This window comes from Saccopteryx leptura, chromosome X (assembly GCF_036850995.1).
Source record: "Saccopteryx leptura isolate mSacLep1 chromosome X, mSacLep1_pri_phased_curated, whole genome shotgun sequence".
NCBI classification, from domain to species: Eukaryota; Metazoa; Chordata; class Mammalia; order Chiroptera; family Emballonuridae; genus Saccopteryx; species Saccopteryx leptura.
Genome location: NC_089516.1, coordinates 52,977,707 through 52,998,447, shown reverse-complemented (window position 1 = coordinate 52,998,447; position 20,741 = coordinate 52,977,707).

The following is a 20,741-nucleotide window of genomic DNA, read 5'->3' as shown; positions in this document are numbered from 1 at the left end:
TCTCTAAAATTGATACATGGACCAGGGAATTGTGTAGGGGATGAGGGAACAGGGATGCTCTCTTTCTCCTGGAACTGGCAAAACTTTCTTTTACTAGAGTGACCTTACACAAATCATTTAGCTTCTCTGAGCCTCAGTTTTCTCACTTTATTATTATTTTTAAAGATTTTATTTATTGATTTTAGAGAAAGAAAGAGAGAAGGGAGGGAGTAAGGGCAGGAAGTATCAACTCATACTAGTTGCTTCTTGTATGTGCCTTGACTGGGCAAGCCCAGGTCCTTAATCCTGTGACTTCAGCATTCCAGGTCAACGCTTTATCTACTGTACGACCACAGGCAGGTGATTTTCTCACTTTAAATGAGGATTATAATATAATCATCTTATAAAAACATACAAGGATCGAATGATATAAAGCATGAGAAAGGCTGTTATAAACTTTAAAGTATTTTGTAATATTATTATCAAATTTATTATTATTAAACAACTAAAATTTTATGATTATCCACTAAAAGATGTTGGTCAATTATGGGAAAATGGCTGGGGCGTAGACTGTGGTCCTGAGACAAGTCTTTTGTGTGGACTTTGGAACACCAGGTCCTGCGGGGGCAGAACGCTGCCCTTGCAAGCACTAGAAAAGATTGTTTAAAGGAAAACAGTTGATCCCTATGGCCTTTCCTTACATACTTGAAAGACATTAGTTAACTACCCTTCTATGCACCTGAACCCAGGCTCTGTTAATTTACCTAATGAGCAAAGAGGCCAATAAATATGATGAGGCTGCAGTGATCCGGGCTCTCAGTCCTAGGGGCTGGGAGTCCCCTGTACCTGTCTTTCTCTGTATGTTGTGTCTTGTGTATGTTTTTTCTTCAGTCCTACAGCACCTTCCTTTCATGCATGCCCATGACTGAGCTGGTCTCGGCAGTCAATGACATCTTTTTAAAAAAAATTTTCCCTAGCCGGTTTGCTCAGTGGTAGAGCATGGCCTGGTGTGTAGATGTTCTGGGTTTGATTCCCAGTCAGGGAACACAAGAGAAGCAACCATTTGCTTCTCCACCTTTCCTCCTCCTCCTCTCTCTCTCTCTCTCTCTCTCTCTCTCTCTCTCTCTCTCTCTCTCTCTTTCTCTCTCCCATAGTCATGGCTGAATTGGTTCAAGTGCATTGGCCCCAAGCACTGAGGATAGAACCTCAGGCGCTAAAAATCACTCGATTGCCAGCATGGCCCCAGATAGGCAGAGCATCAGCCCCAGATGGGGGTTGCTGGGTGGGTCTTTGTCAGGGCATATGTGGGAGTCTATTTCTCTATCTCCCTTCCTTTCACTTGGAAAAAAAGAAAGAAATAAAATAAAATAAATAAATAAATAAATAAGTAAATAAATAAATAAAAGTTTCTCTCTTTGTCTTTAGCCTTTGCCATTTTAATTATGATGTGTCTTGGTGTGAGTCTCTTTGAATCCATCTTGTTTGGGACTCTCTGCTCTTCCTGGACTTGAGTGTCTTTTTCCTTCACCAGCTTAGAGAAGGTTTTGGTCATTATTTCTTCAAATAGGTTCTTGATCCCTGTTCTCTCTCTTCTTCTTATGCCTCTATGATATGGATGTTGTTGTGCTTCTTCATGTTGTCTCAAAGGTCCCTTAAACTCTCCTCGTTCTTTTTAAATTTTTTTTTCTTCTCTGATTGGGTGTTTTTTTCTACCTTGTCTTCCAAATCACTGCTTCAATCCTCAGCTTCATCCTACCTACTATTTATTTATTTATTTATTTTTAATTTTTACAGAGACAGAGAGAGAGTCAGATTGAGGGATAGACAGGGACAGACAGACAGGAACAGAGAGATGAGAAGTATCAATCATTAGTTTTTCATTGCTCATTGGAACACCTTAGTTGTTCATTGATTGCTTTCTCATACGTGCCTTGACTGCTGGCGTTCAGTAGACCAAGTAACCCCTTGTTCGAGCCAGCGACCTTGGGTCCAAGCTGGTGAGCTCTGCTCAAACCAGATGAGCCCGCGCTCAAGCTGGTGAGCTTGGGGTCTCGAACCTGGGTCCTCGGCATCCCAGTCCGATGCTCTATCCACTGCACCACCACCTGGTCAGGCCCTACCTACTATTTATTCCTTCCAGTGTATTCTCCGTATCAGATATTATATTCTTTATTTATGACTGGTTCCTTTTTATGGTTTCTATGTGCTTTTTTATGCGGGCTAGCTCTTTGTTTTGTTTCTTGAGCATCCATATAACCATTGCTTTGAACTCTATCTGATAAATTGCTTATCTCCATTTTGTTTAGCTTTTTTTCTAGAGATTTCTCTGCTTCTGACATTTAGTGCCTGTTTCTTTTTGTTCCCATTATGGCTGCCCCTTTATGTTTGAGTCTATATATTAGATAGATCTGCTATGATTCCCAGTCATCTTGGGGTGGCCTTTTGTAGTAGATGTTCTGTTGGGTCTAGTGCTGCCATCTCTTTAATCATCTGAGCTGATTGTCCCAGGATTGACCCTTGTGTTGGGTTATGTGGACCCTCTTGTTGTAATTGGGCCTTGACTGCTATTGGACAGCTGTGCATCAGTTCAAGCCTCAGGCTGGCTGACTGCGAGACTCTACCCTGACCAAAGCGTGTGACCTGCAGTACAGGTGCTGACCAAAGGAAGCAGAATTCACCTCAGCTGGGTTTGGTGCCTGAAAAAATCTCCCTTTGGGTATGCTGCTTATGAAGCTTATTGTATTCTGTTCTGATGTTGTCTGAAGCAGTCCACTGTATGTGATGGTTCTGGGTCTCTTGGGAGGAACCTGGCGCAGGACAATGTGAGATACTGCCTGTGATTGGCCATCCACAGCCTGTTCAAAGATATAAACAATCCACAGTTTGTGTCTACCTCTGCTGGGCTTAGGTGCATGTGGGAAAGACCAAGATGCACACTGTGGTCGGCTTTTACCAGCACTGGGCCCAGGATCAGGTCAGCAAAATACCCCAGCCACCCCTAGATCTGCCTCCAGCTGCCTCTACCCACTGCCTGCCCGTTAGTCTCAGTCACTAAAAGAGCGTCTGGTGGGGTCAGGAGGATGGAGCCTAATGGCTTTCCCTTGAAGATGAGGTACCTGTGAGGCTTCAGGGAAGGTGGTTGGTGCAGCTTCCACTCCAGGGCCTCTGGTCTCAGTCTGCCCCTTTGCAACCAGGAGGGTGCATTCACAGGAAAGTGGAGGGAATATCCCCCCACCATAACACCAGATAACTGAGTCACCATCACCCTCTGAGTCTGTCCAAACCTCTACTCTCTGGCCCAGGCTGCTGACTCCTCAACAGGGCCCAATCTCTGCAGGGTGGGGCAAGAGGCAATCCAGAGGGTGGGACAATTGGTTTCCTCCAGGCTGATGCAGTTCAGAGGGGAGTGCTCCAGCCAAGAAAGATGGTGACCACAGCACTGGAGAATGACTCTGCACTGGAATCCTAATGGCTGTCCCCTCTTCCCTATCTTTTTCCAGAGCCACAAACCCCAGAGTCTCCCCCACACACCTCTGGTTGAGCAACTTTCCTTCTAAAACCACAGAAAGTCCCAGCTCTGTGCCGTTCTCCTGTCTCCTTGCACATGGTGAATTCAGCCAAGCTTTCCTCCAGGTGGGGGCAAGGAAGAGTGCCAGCTGTGCACTGAAGATGGGGGAGACAGGTCCTTTTACAAAGCCTTATTGCCCAGTCACTGTATCTTCCCCACAAGCCTCCCCTGAGAGAAAGCAACCAAAAGTCCCTGCTGGTTGTAGCCTGCAGACCCTTCTGCAGTACCAAGCATGGCAGAGTGGCCATGCTAGCAGTAGGGGTGGGGTGTGCTCTCCCCATGCTAGTACTATACCAATGGAAGGGTTCGCCCCTATGTAAGTGGCATTTGGGTGACCCAGGCCAGGCCAACTCAGTCTCCTCTGGGTTTTTTTTGTTTTGTTTTGTTTTTTTGGTATTTTTCTGAAGCTGGAAACAGGCAGAGACAGTCAGACTGACTCCCGCATGCGCCCGACCGGGATCCACCTGGCACGCCCACCAGGGGCGACGCTCTGCCCACCAGGGGGTGATGCTCTGCCCCTCTGGGGCGATGCTCTGCCGCGACCAGAGCCACTCCAGCGCCTGGGGCAGAGGCCAAGGAGCCATCCCCAGCGCCCGGGCCATCTTTGCTCCAATGGAGCCTTGGCTGCGGGAGGGGAAGAGAGAGACAGAGAGGAAGGGGGGAGGGGTGGAGAAGCAAATGGGCTCCTCTCCTATGTGCCCTGGCCGGGAATCGAACCCGGGTCCCCCGCACGCCAGGCCGACGCTCTACCGCTGAGCCAACCGGCCAGGGCCTCTCCTCTGGTTTTTACTAACAATTGCTTTGCAAGCTCCTCTTCCCATCTCTGCTGCTCTGGGCCAGGGATCCCTTCTTGGGGTTGAGAATCCCTGCTCGTTGGGGGAGGGAGTCCTGCTGCCACAGTCACCACACCTGGGCACAGGACCAGCACTTTCTGCATCTCCACCCTTCTTATTAGTCTCTATAATGCTTCTTCTGCAAATCCTTGGTTATAATATTTCTTCAGTTCAGCTATCCTACAGTTGGTGATTCAAGTCGGTTGCACTATAATTTAGCTGCAAATCCGGTTTGGGGCTTGGAGCAGGTGAGTGTAGAGTTCACTTACTCTATAGCCATCTTGGAAAATAGTTAATGACATTGCAAAGCATCTGATTTCCCAAGGGTATTTTCTTTTTTTTTTTCTTTTTTTTTTTTTTTTTTTTTTTGTATTTTTTCTGAAGCTGGAAACGGGGAGAGACAGTCAGACAGACTCCCACATGCGCCCGACCGGGATCCACCCGGCACGCCCACCAGGGGCGACGATCTGCCCACCAGGGGGCGATGCTCTGCCCCTCCGGGGCGTCGCTCTGCCGCGACCAGAGCCACTCTAGCACCTGGGGCAGAGGCCAAGGAGCCATCCCCAGCGCCCGGGCCGTCTTTGCTCCAATGGAGCCTCGGCTGCGGGAGGGGAAGAGAGAGACAGAGAGGAAGGGGGGAGGGGTGGAGAAGCAAATGGGCGCTTCTCCTGTGTGCCCTGGCCGGGAATCGAACCCGGGTCCCCCGCACGCCAGGCCTACACTCTACCGCTGAGCCAACCGGCCAGGGCAACTCGGGTATTTTCATTTTAAAAGGAACCCATTATATAAAATACAAAAACAGGTTGCAGTAATCTTTATTATCAGAAGTTTAGGCCTGACCTGTGGTGGCACAGTGGGTGAAGTGTGAACCTAGGATGCTGAGGTCGCCGGTTCAAAAAAACCCTGGGCTTGCCTGATCAAGGCACATATGGGAGTTGATTCTTCCTGCTCCTTCCCCACCCTTCTCTCTCTCTCTCTCTCTCTCTCTCTCTCTCGTCTCTAAAATGAATAAATAAATAAAAATAAGTTAGGAGAGTGGTTAACATTGCAGGTGAAGCTAGTGTAACTCTTCTCCTGTGAAATGTCAGGATGTAGGGCTAGGCAAAGTGATCTTAGACTGACACCAAAAGCACAAGCAATAAAGGGAAAATGGACAGATTAAGCCTCAACAAAATAAAAATAAAAAAACAACACTTTTGCTCTAGGAAACATTCTGCTAAGAGAATGAAAAGACTGCAAGAAAATATTTGAAAACCAAATATCTGTCAAAGGTCTGGTACCTAAAATACATAAAGACCTCTCAAAACTCAATAGTTTAAAAAAACATTTTCCATTTAGAAAATGGATAAAAAAAATGAAGAAACATTTCACCAAAGAGATTATACAAGTGGGAAATAAGCACAAAAAAGATGTTCAGGCCCTGGCCAGTTGGCTCAGTGGTAGAGCGTCGGCCTGGCATGCAGGAGTCCTGGGTTTGATTCCCGGCCAGGGCACACAGGAGAAGTGCCCATCTGCTTCTCCACCCCACCCCCTCTCCTTCCTCTCTGTCTCTCTCTTCCCCTCCCATAGCCAAGGCTCCACTGGAGCAAAGTTTGCCCGGGCGCTGAGGATGGCTCTGTGGCCTCTGCCTCAGGCGCTAGAATGGCTCTGATTGCAGCAGAGCGACGCCCCAAGATGGGCAGAGCATCGCCCCCTGGTGGGCATGCTGGGTGGATCCCGGTCGGGCGCATGTGGGAGTCTGTCTGACTGCCTCCCCATTTCCAGCTTCGGAAAAATACAAAAAAAAAACAAAAAAAACAAAAAACAAAAAAAGATGTTCAACATCCTTAACCTTTAGGGAAATGCAAACCCAAATGCTAAAATAAAAAAATAATGACAACATCAAATGCTGCTGAGGATGCAATGTAACTAGATCCCTCATACCTTGTTTGGGGAAATGTAAAGTGAAACAGCCACTCTGGAAAACAATTCAGCAGTTTCCTACAAAAATAAATATGCACTTACAACAGGACCCAGCACTTGTACTTCTGGGCATTTATGTGGAAGAAATGAAAATGTATGTTCACACAAAAACATGCCCATAAATGTTTATAACAACTTTATTCAATTCATAAAAGACCCAAACTGGAAACAACCCAGATGTTCTTCAACATGTGAATGGTTAAACAAATTGTGGTATATCCATACCATGAAATACCACTCAACAATGAAAAGAAAGCTATTGATATATATATATCACAACCTCGATGGATCTCCAGAGAATCATGTTGAATAAAGCTAATCTCTAAAGGTTACATACTGTGATTCTACTTATATCACTTTTTTTGACAAAATCATAGAAATGGAGAACAGATTAATAGTTTCCAGGGGTCAAAGAGGGGTAGAAGGGAAGGGAAGTGGATGTGGCCATGAAAGAGCAATATGAGGGATCCTTGTGATGATGGAACTATTCTGTACCTTGATTGTATCAGTGCCATTATCCTGGTTGTGATATTATACTTTCTGCAAGGTGTTACCATTGGGGGAAACTAGGTAAAAGATACATGAAATCTCTGTATTATTTTTTACAACTGCATTTAAATTTACAGTGACCTCAAAATAAAATGTTTTTTTAAACTTTATTTATTCATTTCTAGAGATAATGGAGAGAGAGAGAGAAGTAGGGGAGGAGCAGGAAGCATCAACTCCCATATGTGCCTTCACCAGGAAAGCCCAGGATTTCAAACCAGCAACCTCAGGATTCCAGGTCATTTTATCCACTGTGCTACCATTGGTGAATAAAATGTTTAATTTCAAAATAAATATGGTAGCCTGATCAGTGGTTGTGCAGTGGATACAGTGTCAATCTGGGATGCTCAGGTCCCTGGTTCAAAGCCTCAAGGTCACCGGAATGAGCGTGGGTTCATCCAACTTGAGCGTAGGCTCAACAGTCTGAGTGCAGGGTCGCTGCCTTGAGCATGGGATTACAGACATGATCCCGTGGTCACTGGCTTAAGCCCAAAGGTTGCTGGCATGAGCGAAGGGTCACTGGCTCAACTGGAACCCCCAGGTCAAGGCACGTATGAGAAGAAATCAATGAACAACTAAAGTGCCACAACTACGAGTTAATGTTTCTCGTCTCTCTCCCTTCCTGCCTGTTTGACTACCTGTCTGTCTGTCTTTCTCTCTCTCTAGCAAAATAAGTATATAAATAAATATGGTAGGGGGACCCTTAAAGAGCCAAAAGCCCATAAGGCTAAAATGAAAGCATCTAACAATGTGATTTCAGGAATGGTTGCAAGTTAGTAGAAGATTACCTTTTGCCACATTCTATAAAGTTAAACCTGGCACCTAATATAGAGAAATATTAATATTTGCATATGGGTGATTTAAGGATGATTCTTTATATATTACTTTTTGTAAAATTTGGAGTCATCAGTAAAGGCAAGACAAGAGTTTGTGCCTAATGTTTATCTGGTATTCTTAAAAGGACTTAAAAATCTCTCTTGGTGCTCTGCATGTTTGTGTAATTTAACTGTAGTGATTTACATATAAAATGACTGACACAGTTTTAATCTGCACCAAATAAGAATTTGCAAATGAAAACATCTCAGTCCTACCTAGGTAAATTTTCAAAATATCTCAGTTTTCTCAGAGAGAAAACAGCCATGGTCTCAGATATGGTTACAGGATAATAGTCTCCTGATGACTCATAAAATATTTCTTTTGGGCGAAAAATACCTCTAGCATTACAAATAGTGTTGCAAAAACTAAAAAGACAAGTTTCGTCAAGTCAGAAGTTTTTGGGGGTGGGGCATGCTGTGTAAACCCTGTTGTGGGGCTCTGGTGGGAAGGTTGGTAGAAAAGTGAGGGCTAGAGGGGTAGGAGTGCACAGGACAGACTGTTAAAGACTCTTGGAATCAGTATTTCTTTTTAGTAAGTCTAGGAGGTTTAGGAAATGTGTGTTAAATGGGAAAGAATTGTACTAATAATTTAGTCATTCATATTCTAATGAGAACTGTGTGAGGACCAAAATATCTGAGAGAAATACATTTTTTAAAACACGACCATGAAGACAGTGGCATTAATGAATCAGGGTGGGCCCCATCACGATTGAGTATTCAGAGAAAGAAGAGAAGCAGGAGCAGAGAGGTGTTTTGCATGGTTGGTAGTCATGGGCTTAGCATTTGGCCCGTGTCCTCTCCAGGTTCTGAATCCTACCCCAGAAGGGCTGACCAGCCTTCATGCCTTGGTTGAGGTAGGGACATCTAATGCTGGAGTCAGGCAGCTGAGAGCCACTTGGTAAACAATTTGGTCTTTAGAAAACAATGTATATGCAGCCATCAATCAATAAACTGAGGTATAGCCTAGGCAAGGACCAAACAGGAGGGGCCCTGGTGCACACAAGGATGGAGAGGAGGTTACATGGAGCCCTGAACCAGGGACAGCTGCCAGATCAGCAGGAGTCAGAATACAAGCTGAAGCCAACAGCTGAGCAAAGCTGGGCTCAGAAATAAATGAAGGTGTGGTAGGCAAAATCTAAGATGGTCCTCAGATTCCTGCCCCTGGTGTACACACTCTGTATCATCTCCTTCCCTTGAGCATGGGAAGGATCTGTGAATATGGTGGAATAATCATTCCATCAATTAGGTTATGTTATAAAAGATTCTGTCAGAGCAGACTGGAGGGAGATTGTCCTGCCGACTTTGCAGATGTAGCTGGCATGTTATGAGAGGACCACATGGCTAGGACCTGAAGGCAGTCTATAGATGCTGAAAGAGATCCCCTTCTAACAGCTAGTAAGAAAATGGGGATCTCAATCCTACAACTTTAAGAAAATGAATTCTGCCAGCAACCTAAATTAGTTTGAAAGAGGACTCCGAGCCTCAGATGAGATCACAGCCCTGTCTGGCTGGCACCTTGATTCAGCCTGGTGAGACCCTGAGCAGAGGGCCTAGCTAACCTGTGCCAAGATTCTTCACCCACCAAACGGTGAGTTATAAATTCCTGTTGTTTTAAGCCACGAAATTTGTGGTAATTTGTTACACAGTCACAACAAACTAATGTAGGTCTGGCATGGATTCATGAATGTTGGGATCAGAGAGGGTTATTGACAGTGCCCAGCTTGGTAGATGGATCCCACAGTACACTAACTTCAATTGAAGCAACTGTAGAAGACATCCCACCTCTGCCACAGTTGTCTTTAAGAGGCCTTGGCTTCTTAAGCATTGCCATGCTAGGAGTACAAACTGGCACAACCTTTAGAAAGTCAATTTAGCAATATCTAATATCAAAATTACAAGAGTATATAATTTTTGATCTAGTCATTTTACTTCTAGGAACTTATCCCACACATTAGCAGACATGGGAAATGATCCATTTACAAAGTTATACCTTTGAACATTTACCTGCTTGCTCATTCATTCACTGAACACATGTGTATTGTTAGTAGGAATAATTAAATAGTTTACTGTACAATGGAATATCATGTAGCTGAAATAAAAGAACCAGGAAGTGCCTGACTAGTGGTGGTGCAGTGGATAGAGCATCAACCTAGGACACTGAGGTTGCAGGTTCGAAACCCCAAGGTTGCTGGCTTGACAGGCTCATCTGGCTTGAGCTTGGGCTTGCCAGCTTAAGCCAGGGGTCACTGGCTTGAGTGCAGGATCATCAATATGATCCCAAGGTCACTGACTTGAGCCCAAGGTCACTAACCAGTGAGCAAGGGGTCACTGGCTTGGCTTGAGCCTCCAAGTCAAAGCATGTATGAGAAGTAATGAACAACTAAAGTGACACAACTACAAGTTGATGCTTCTCAGCTCTCTTCATTACTGTCTCTCTCTCGTTCTCTCTCTCTCTCTCAAAGTAAATAAATAAACAAACAAACAAATAGATAGAAGAACCAGGAAGCTTTGTATGTATCATCATGGAAATATTTCGAATACATTTTTTAGGGGAAAAGCAGAATAGAGCATATACATTAGGTTACCAGAAGAGTGAGCATGTTTAGTCACCTTTACTCATGCAAACATGGAAAATCTCTGGAAAGTTACTGTGGCTGCTTAGTTTGGGGAGGATGGAGACTTGACAGATGGGGCAAACATTATAGGGAGAACTTTCTGGTTATACTTTTTATTTCTGAGCCATTTTGAACTATCAGCTATATAAAATGGTAAATGGATGTATTTTAAAAGAAGCTTTGGCTCAATAGAATTAGGGAACCAGGTGATCTTTGTAGAATGACTCCCTACCACCCACCCAATTTCATTTGCTCTATGGAACCAGGAAGGAGACTCTTCCCATGCCCCCAGGCTTGAGTTTTTCAGTGTGAGCCCTATCATTTAATGGAGCCACCGCTTACCTTTCCCGCCCCAGCTCCCTGGGGAGAATTTAAGGGCTATCTTCCCAGAGGCCCCTAAGGCTTTCCAGCTATACCAGGACCCCTGTTGGCAACTGAGATTCCCCCGGGACATGAGAATTGAGGATCCTGCTAACCACCAGGCTACAACCATCTGGGAAAATTTGAGTTCAAATAACCCAACCAATCCTATCCTACAGATCTGAATCCAACTCAAGCAGAGCTGAAATTCAGTGGATGTTATCAGTGTTAGTATCAGTACTAATTATTTACAGCTGAAGTCCATTCTGACTGTCCAGTGCCTGTGGTCTACCAGTTTAATATTTTGGCTATCACCTCTGTCCTGTGCAGCTTCTCCTTACTTCAGTCCCCCCTACTGCCTCCTTCTGACTGTTCTGGGCTCCCTCCCCTGATTCTTTCTGTTGCTGCTGATTACCTTCCATTATCAGATCGGGTCCAGCAAAAAACAGATGACATGCTCAAATTGGGTCATTTGAGAAGAGTTTAATAAGGGATTATTTATAAAAGTGTGGGCAGAGTATAGGGAAACCACTAGGGATAGGGAAGTACCTTGGGGCAAGAGGAGAGACCAGCAGTAGAAAGAAATGGGTGGAGCTAAGACTTGTGGTTGATTAGAGGAGGCAGCCAGCTCACTGTGACTCATCACAGAGCAAGCCTGGGAAATTAAAAACCCCAGCTTTCCTTCCTCCTCCTGTCTCCTACAGGTATCCCATTTTCCAAACCCAACAGAGGGCACAGGAGCCCATTGATTCCATTCATGGAGTTCAACTTCCTAGGCACAGAGCATGGTGAAGATGGGTAGAGTGGGTCTGGAGAGGCAAGTGGAATATATCTAGCAATCCTCCCATAACATTTTAGAAAAACTTTACCATGTAAGAATTTCAAACCTATTTTTCAAAACTAGTGAGATTAGTATAATGAACCTCACATACCCATCCTCCAGCTTCAACATTATCTACTTAAAGCCAATCTCATTTAAGCTATATCTACAACTCACTCTGCTTCCTTATTATTTTGTGCAAATGCCAGACATCATATAATTTCATCTGTTGATAATTCATATGCAACTCTAAAAGATAAGGATTATTTTTTAAATCACAAAACCATTAGCAAAATAAATAAATTAAATAATTTCTTAATATCATTGCATATCCAATCAATGTCAAATTTTCGATTGTCCAATAAATATCATACATGGCTTTTTAAAAAATTATTTGTTTGAATCAAGATCCAAATAAAGGCTAATCCTTGCATTGATTGATATGTCTTTTGAGTCTCTTTTAAATCTATAACTTCCCCCTCTATCCCTTTTCTTTTTCTTGTAATTTATTTGTTGCAAAACCAAGATATTTATTTGCCCTGTAGATTTTCCCACAGTCTGGATTTTGGTGATTTTATTCCCATGGTCTACTTTAACATGCCCTCTCCTCTATATTTCCTGGAAGTTTATAGTTGGCTCTAGAGGCTTAATTAGATTCAGGTCCAATTTTTATTACTACTTGATAGATGGTGATATAGTCTTCCTTCAGAAAGCACAAAGAGTCTGGTTGACAATTCTTGTGATGTTAGTAGCCATGATGATTAATGTCTAAATCCATTAATTCACTAGAGATTGCAAAATGATGATATTCAAATTTATTCCTTTTCTTGTGTTGGCAATTTTACATCTTGGTTTTTGTCTTTTCAGTTCATAATTCCTCATGGAACTCCCTAAAGCCACCTGGTGTAGCCCTAATGCATACTTTTTAATGGCTCCATAATTTTCATGGTGTGGATGTACTGTCATATTCTTATTGACAAGCTTTCACTTGATGTCCCATATTTTTGCAACTACCATAAGCAATGCTTCAATAAGACATCCTTTTTACACATGTACTTACTTGTTAGTACTTTCCTTCCTATGGAACCAATTCCCAGGAACAGGGTTGCTAGGGAAATGCAATACTTTAATATTAACAAATGTTACCAGATTACTTTATAAAATGGCCATAATACAGCCCTGGCAGGTTGGCTCAGCGGTAGAGCGTCGGCCTAGCGTGCGGAGGACCCGGGTTTGATTCCGGCCAGGGCACACAGGAGAAGCGCCCATTTGCTTCTCCACCCCTCCGCCGCGCTTTCCTCTCTGTCTCTCTCTTCCCCTCCCGCAGCCAAGGCTCCATTGGAGCAAAGATGGCCCGGGCGCTGGGGATGGCTCTGTGGCCTCTGCCCCAGGCGCTAGAGTGGCTCTGGTCGCAACATGGCGACGCCCAGGATGGGCAGAGCATCGCCCCCTGGTGGGCAGAGCGTCGCCCCATGGTGGGCGTGCCGGGTGGATCCCGGTCGGGCGCATGCGGGAGTCTGTCTGACTGTCTCTCCCTGTTTCCAGCTTCAGAAAAAATGAAAAAAAAAATGGCCATAATACTTCAATGTCCACCAGCAATGTAGAATAGTACTCTTTAATCTATATCCTCATTATTTATAGATGTTATAGCTTTTATAATTTTTGCCAGATTATGGGTGTTAAATAATGTCTTATTGCTTCTATCTTTGGAGCCAGACTGCTGGGTTTAAAGTCTGACTCTGCCACGTACTAGGTGTGTACATTGGTCACAGGTACACACCTCTGACCTGAGTTTCTTTATCCGTAAAATGGAATGATAATAATAATGCCTGCCTTAACATGTTGTGAGGATTGAGTTAACAAATGTCAAGTGCTTGGGACAGTGTCTGCCTCATTGCAAGTGCTTATCATTATTTTTCTGTCTATTTTAACTTAATCTCTTTTTCAACTTAGAGCTTTATGGTATATTACGTTGATTCCTCTATGGCCAGCATGTCAGCATCTTGAGTACCCTGTTTTTTTATACATTCCCATTAATGCAAAGCCCATTCTCTTCTCCTCTTACCTGGGCCGCCAGATGCACAATGCCATTAAGAATTCAGGCTCTCTTTCCTCAAATGGGTCCTGAGCACTAATCAGAAATCTCTCCCTGTCACTGAATCCATTTCCCCTCACCTCCCCAAAACATGTATCCTAAATTGTCAGCACACTTCCTGGTCCTCTACTCCACTAACCTTTTAACAGACAACATTGATTCCCTTATCTCTAACCTTATAAGAGGTAAATTTGGAAGATTGACTTGTTCAACACACATTTCAATGTATAGAGTCTGGAGAGATAAAAGGTTTCTCTGAAACTAGGGTTTTGGATGTAATTTGGGTTACGCCAATTAGAGGCACTCACACATCAGGTGGTAGCATGCCCTCCCAGTAAAAAGACTTTCAAATTGCTTTAAAATATCGTGTTTTGATCACACAAACCTAGTGAAATATATCCTAAAGACAAAGCATTCTTAAAAAAATCTTAAACTGCTTTCAGTTGTATTAGTTACATTAGTATTGCTATTTTCACACACAAAACCTAATTAATAATTATATTAATGTTGTTAGGAATCAATATTTTTCACAAAAGATGAAAGAAAGATAGATGCTAATATAAAATCAAATTAAACAAAACCCTTTAATTATAAATCAAATTGGAAATATCAGTATAAACTTATGATTTAGGTTTTTTATTTTCCAAAAGAAATGTGCATTTCTTAGCTTTGTGCACTGAAATAGCTTAGATACAATGGTGACTTGGGAGAGTGAGCATACCAGTACCAAATGGTGACCTCTAAAGACTATTTTCGCCTGAAGGAAACAGGACTCCATAGAGAAATGGCTGACTCCACACAAATGTAGTAAGTGTACAAAATAAGCAAAAAAACTATTAATGCCTGACCAGGTGGTGGTGCAGTGGATAGAGCATCGGACTGGGATGCAGAGGACCCAGGTTCGAGACCCTGAGGTCAACAGCTTGAGCTCGGGCTCATCTGGTTTGATCAAAAAAGCTCACCAGTTTGAGCCCAAGGTCGCTGACTTGAGCAAAGGGTTACTCGGTTAGCTGTAGCTCCACTGTCAAGGCACATATGAGAAAGCAATCAATGAACAACTAAGGTGTTGCAACGAAAAACTGATGATTGATGCTTCTCATCTCTCTCTGTTCCAGTCTGTCTGTCCCTATCTATCCCTCTCTCTGACTCTCTCTGTCTCTGTAAAAAAACAAACAAACAAAAAAAAAACGAAAAACAAAACTATTAATGATTACTGAGGATGTGTCAAAATACGACAACTTGAGGTACTACCATGGTTTAAGATGAGATCATTTGAGCACCAAAATGGTCATGTGTTGCAATTGATTAATAAATGTCCATTTTTTTCGCCTGACCAGGTGGTGGCACAGTGGATAGAGCATCAAACTGGGATGAGGAGGACCTTGACCAGGTTTGAGACCACGAGGTCGCCAGCTTGAGTGTGGGCTCATCTGGTTTGAGCAAAGCTCACCAGCTTGGACCCAAGGTCACTGGCTCGAGCAAGGGGTTACTCGGTCTGCTGTAGCCCCACGGTCAAGGCACATATGAGAAAGCAATCAATAAACAATTAAGGTGTCGCAAGGAAAAACTGATGATTGATGCTTCTCATCTCTCTCTGTTCCTGTATGTCTGTCCCTATCTATCCCTCTCTCTGACTTTCACTCTGTTTCTGTAAAGTAAATAAATAAATGTCCATTTTTAAAAAATTTATAAGTTTGCAATGATACTAACAAAGTAAAACAAAAACCCAGAAAGCTCATTTGTCATCATTGGAGGTTCCTGGAACACTGATTCACTGGTCTGAAAGTTGGTTTTTATTTATTTGTTTATTTGTTTTAGGGGTTCATGATTTTTTAAAATTTATTTTTTAATTACAGTTTACATTAACTATTATATTACTTTCAGATGTACAACATAGTGATTAGACATTTGTATAACTTACAAAGTAATCACCCCAAAGTGAACACTAGTACTCATCTGACACCCATCTTTACTTTACATTCCCATGACTATTTTTATAACTGGCAATTTTTACTTCTTAGAAGGTTGCAGATATTGTTGAAAAGGTAAAAATCATTTTTTTAAAAAAGGTAAGAATCAAATATCCTGCCTTTCTTGTGTATAAACTGAATTTTTAGGTAACCAAACTGTTGGTGAAAAATGTTTTTCTTTTTAGAAGAAATCCAGCTAATATACAGAATAATGATAAAATAAGAATATCACTATTTTTCAGGTTTTAATAAATAATAGATCTTAGAGATGGTCATAAGTAGCTGCTAAAAATATAAGGGAAAGATTGATAGGAACGTTTATAATAGATGAGTCAGGCTTATACTATCTGATCCCACTGATCAATTTTCGCATCCCTACAGGAGAGGCAACACACTATTTACCTCTTGATGTGATGTGATGGGAAGTACACAGCATCAACTATTGAATATTTTTGCCTGTATAAAGAACAACCCTTAATCTAATCAAGCCTCTATAACTCCTGATTATCAGGAAACACAAGGAATAAAGAATGAGTTAAATGATACCTTGCAGAACCAATGAACAGATCTAGAATATAATATATCCTCTGGGATAAATGATCTAGTTTTTCTAGTAAATCAGTGGTATGAGTGAAAAAGAGGTGAGGCTGTTATAGAATAAAAGAAATTTAATAACTATAATAACCAAATGCCATATATGAATCTTGCTTGAATCCTGAAATGGATAAAATAACTGAAAATTATATCTTTGTGAAAATTTGGGGACTTTGAATATAGCTGGGTGTGAGCTTCTTTTAAGTAATCATTGTTCATTTTCTAAGGTGCAATAGGGGCATGGTACTTATATTATTTGCAATGTCTTTATTAGGTAGAGATGTTCACTAAAACATTTGATAAAAATGTATGATCTGGAATTTGCTTTAAAATACTCTAACAGCAAAAGATATTGGGATGGTGGCTAAATGGAACAAGATTGGCAAATAATTGGTAATTGTTGAAGCTGAGTGATAAGTCCATAGGGATTCATTATATTATCATTTCTACTGTTGTGTATGTTTAAAGTTTTCCATAATAAAATATTTTTTAAATAAGTGTTTATTAAAGACAAAGATCAAGAAACTGCCACAGATTAGAGGAGAGTAAGAAAATATAATGATCAGATCTTAAAAGAGAAAAAGGAAAACCCAAATAATGTCTGTAGAATAAAATATTGTACCAATGTTAAGTTTTTAATTTTGATAAACGTACCAAGGTTGTCTTGGTCCTTTCGGGTTGCTATAACAAAATACCACAGGCTTGGTAGCTTATAAACAACAGAAATTTATTTCTTGCCATTCTGGAGACTGGAAATACAAGATCAAGGTACCACTGTAGTCCAGTGAGGGCCCTCTTCCAAATTCATAGCAGGTGCTTCTCTCTGTGTCCTCACATGGCAAAGGAGTTAAGAATCTCTGGAACCTCATTTTTTTTTTTTTGTATTTTTCTGAAGCTGGAAACGGGGAGAGACAGTCAGACAGACTCCCGCATGCGCCCGACCGGGATCCACCCGGCACGCCCACCAGGGGCGAAGCTCTGCCCACCAGAGGGCGATGCTCTGCCCCTCCGGGGTGTCGCTCTGCCGCGACCAGAGCCACTCTAGAGCCTGGGGCAGAGGCCAAGGAGCCATCCCCAGCGCCTGGGCCATCTTTGCTCCAATGGAGCCTTGGCTGCGGGAGGGGAAGAGAGAGACAGAGAGGAAAGAGGGGGGGTGGAGAAGCAAATGGGCGCTTCTCCTATGTGCCCTGGCCGGGAATCGAACCCGGGTCCCCCGCACGCCAGGCCGACGCTCTACCGCTGAGCCAACCGGCCAGGGCCTGGAACCTCTTTTTTATGGCACTAATTCCATTCGTGAAAGCTCCTGGTCATGACCTAAATCCCATCTCCAAATACCATCTCCTTTGTGGATTAGGATTTCAACATATGAATTTTGAGAAGACACAAAAATTCATACCATAGAAATGGTAACATAAGATGTTAACATTAGAGAAAACTGGGTAAAAAATATACAGGGATACTCTACTATCTTTGCAACTCTTCTGTAAATCTAAAATTGTGTTTTAGGCCCTGGCCGGTTGGCTCAGTGGTAGAGCGACGGCCTGGCATGCAGGAGTCCCGGGTTTGATTCCTGGCCAGGGCACACAGGAGAAGTGCCCATCTGCTTCTCCACCCCTCCCCCTCTCCTTCCTCTCTGTCTCTCTCTCCCCTCCTGCAGCTGAGGCTCCATTGGAGCAAAGTTGGCCCCGGGTGCTGAGGATGGCTCTATGGCCTCTGCCTCAGGTGCTAGAATGGTTCTGGTTGCAACAGAGCGGCCCCCCAGATGGGCAGAGCATCACCCCCTGGTGGGCATGCCGGGTGGATCCTGGTCAGGCACATGCAGGAGTCTGTCTGACTGCCTCCCTGTTTCCAGCTTCAGAAAAATACAAAAAATAAAAAATAAAAATAAATAAATAAATAAAATCATTTTTTGGCTATATTAGTATTTCTATTTATGTAATCATGGTATATATAACATTTATATGCTATTTTCTTTCTCTAGTTGCTTTAGCCTTTAATGGACCCATTATTGATCATTCCTAGTCATTTTTATTATTATATCTGGTAGAAATTTATCAGACTCTTGTGTCTTCAAGAAAGGCTCTTAGGAACTATAAAAGCTCTGTTTGTGCCATTATACTTGGATGGCAGTCTGACTTGGCACCCTTTCTCCTTCCCTGAAGACTTGGTAGGCATTTCTTCTCCATCCTCTAATGTTGGGTGCTATTATAGAGAGGCTGAAAGTCATGAATTTTTTCCCATTCACCAGTGATTTAGTGTATTTGCAAGTATTCTCATAGAATTCGTTCTTTATCTCTAAAGTCCATTAACTCCATTATGATATGTTTTGAAGTTACTAAATCAATATCAATTTTACCAGAGACAGGTTTTTTCTTTCAAGCTAAATATTCAAGTTTTATTTCTGGAAGAACACTTGAAGTACACATTTGAACATTTTTGCTGATGTTCTTGTTCCATTTAATCTATTCTTTTATTCAGAAACAGCAATCATGCCTCTGGTAGATCTCCTTTGTTCTCTATACATGTCATATTCTCTTTAATCTTTTTAAACTCTTAAAAACTATTAGTTATATTCTCACTCATTTTTCTTATTTTTCTCAAGCCTTCCTTCCATGCCCAGGGCTTTTTTCAGGAATCTGTATATTTTTCTTTTTGGTATTCCTAATATGACCTTTATTTCTCCTTTACTTCTATTTGCTCTCCATTTCTTTCTTGAACTCTGCCAGTTTATTGCTTATCTCATTTATATAATTTTTTTCTTGAGCTATTTTATCTCTATTTAAGTTGCTGATTTTCAGATTTAGTTTTTATTAAGTTTTTTTAAATTTCTATATAAATCTTTGATCATGATTTTCAGTTTTTTCTATGATGAATATTCTGTTATGTGCTCTTTAGCCTTTTCTTGGCCATTATTTTCTAGTCTTAAAACTATATTTGTATAGTTCCTATATTGACTCATGTTTATTATTACTAATATTTAAATGGTGACTGATTTTCCTAGACCAGCTCTTTGTGGAAGACAGGAAAAACAAAGTTGAGCTCTGAGCAGCAAAATTTGGTTCAGAGTTTGTAGCCCCAACGTATAAGATAACCTAAGTAAATACTCACAGAATGAGTTCAGTAGCAGAATGATGATAACAGAGGAAAGAGTTACTAAACTTAAATGTACATCAATAGAAATTTTTTAGTTTGAACTACCAAGAGAACAAAGGTTGATAAAAATGAACAGAATCTCAGGGAACTGTGGGAGAATAACAAAAGGGCTAATATTCATGCCATCTGAGTTGTAAAAAGAGAGGAGAAAGTGTGGTGTTGAAAATATAATTGAAGAGCCTGACCAGGTAGTGGCACAGTGGACAGAACATCTGACTAGGATGCAGAGGACCCAGTTTTAAGTCCCCAAGGTTGCCAGCTTGAGCACAGGGTCACCAGCTTGAGTGTGGGTCACTGGCTTGAGCGTGGGATCATAGACATGACCCCATAGTCCCTGACTTGACCCCAAAAGTCACTGACTTGAAGCCCAAGGTCACTGGCTTGAGCCCAGGTCACTAGCTTGAGAAAGGGATCTCTCACTCTGCTGGAGCCCTCCGGTCAAGACACATATGAGAAAGCAATCAATAAACAACTAAAATGTTGCAATGAAGAATTGACACTTCTCATCTCTCTCCCTCCTTACCTGTCTGTCCCTATCTGTCCCTCTCTCTGTCTCTCTGTCCCTGTCTCTCTCACTAAAATAATTATATATATAACATATATATAAAATAAATATATATATATATATTTGAAGAAATAGTGATGAAGACTTCTTCAATTTGGTGAAAAGACCTAAACTTCCAGATTCAAAAAACTTGATAAAATCAAACATGATAAACAAAAATAAATCCATAGCCAATACATCATAATAAAACTGCTGAAAACTAAAGACAAAGGAAAAAATGAAAGCAAAGAGTAAAACAACATATTACCTATAGAAGAACAACTATTTGAAAGGTAGCAGATTTATCAGAAACCATGGAGATAAGAAGGAAGTGGCACAAATGTTTTAGGTCGAAAGAAAAGTGAACACAGAATTTTATATTCAATGAAAATATTCTTCTAGAATCAAGGTGTGTTGCTGCTAGAGAGGAGACAATATGAAGAGACACAGGGAGAAGATGGCCATCTATATAAGCCAAGGAGGGGGGCCTGGAATAGAGAGAGCCCTCCCTAATGGCCCTGAGAAGGAACCAACCCTGAAGATATCTTCATCTTGGATTTCTAACTCCCAGAACTAAAAAAGGCCATGTGAAGACATAGTGAGAAGATGCTCTCTGAAGCCAGGAAGAGAGCTCTCACCAGAAATCAACCCCGATCGCACTTTGATCATGGGCTTCTAAGCTCCAGGACTGTGAAAAAAAGTAAATTTCTGTTGCTTCAGAAAAAAAAATGAAGAAGAATTAAGGTGAAACAATGACATTCTCAGGCCAACTAAAAAAAGTCATTACCAGCACAACTTCTATAGAAGAATTGCTAAAGAAAGTTTTT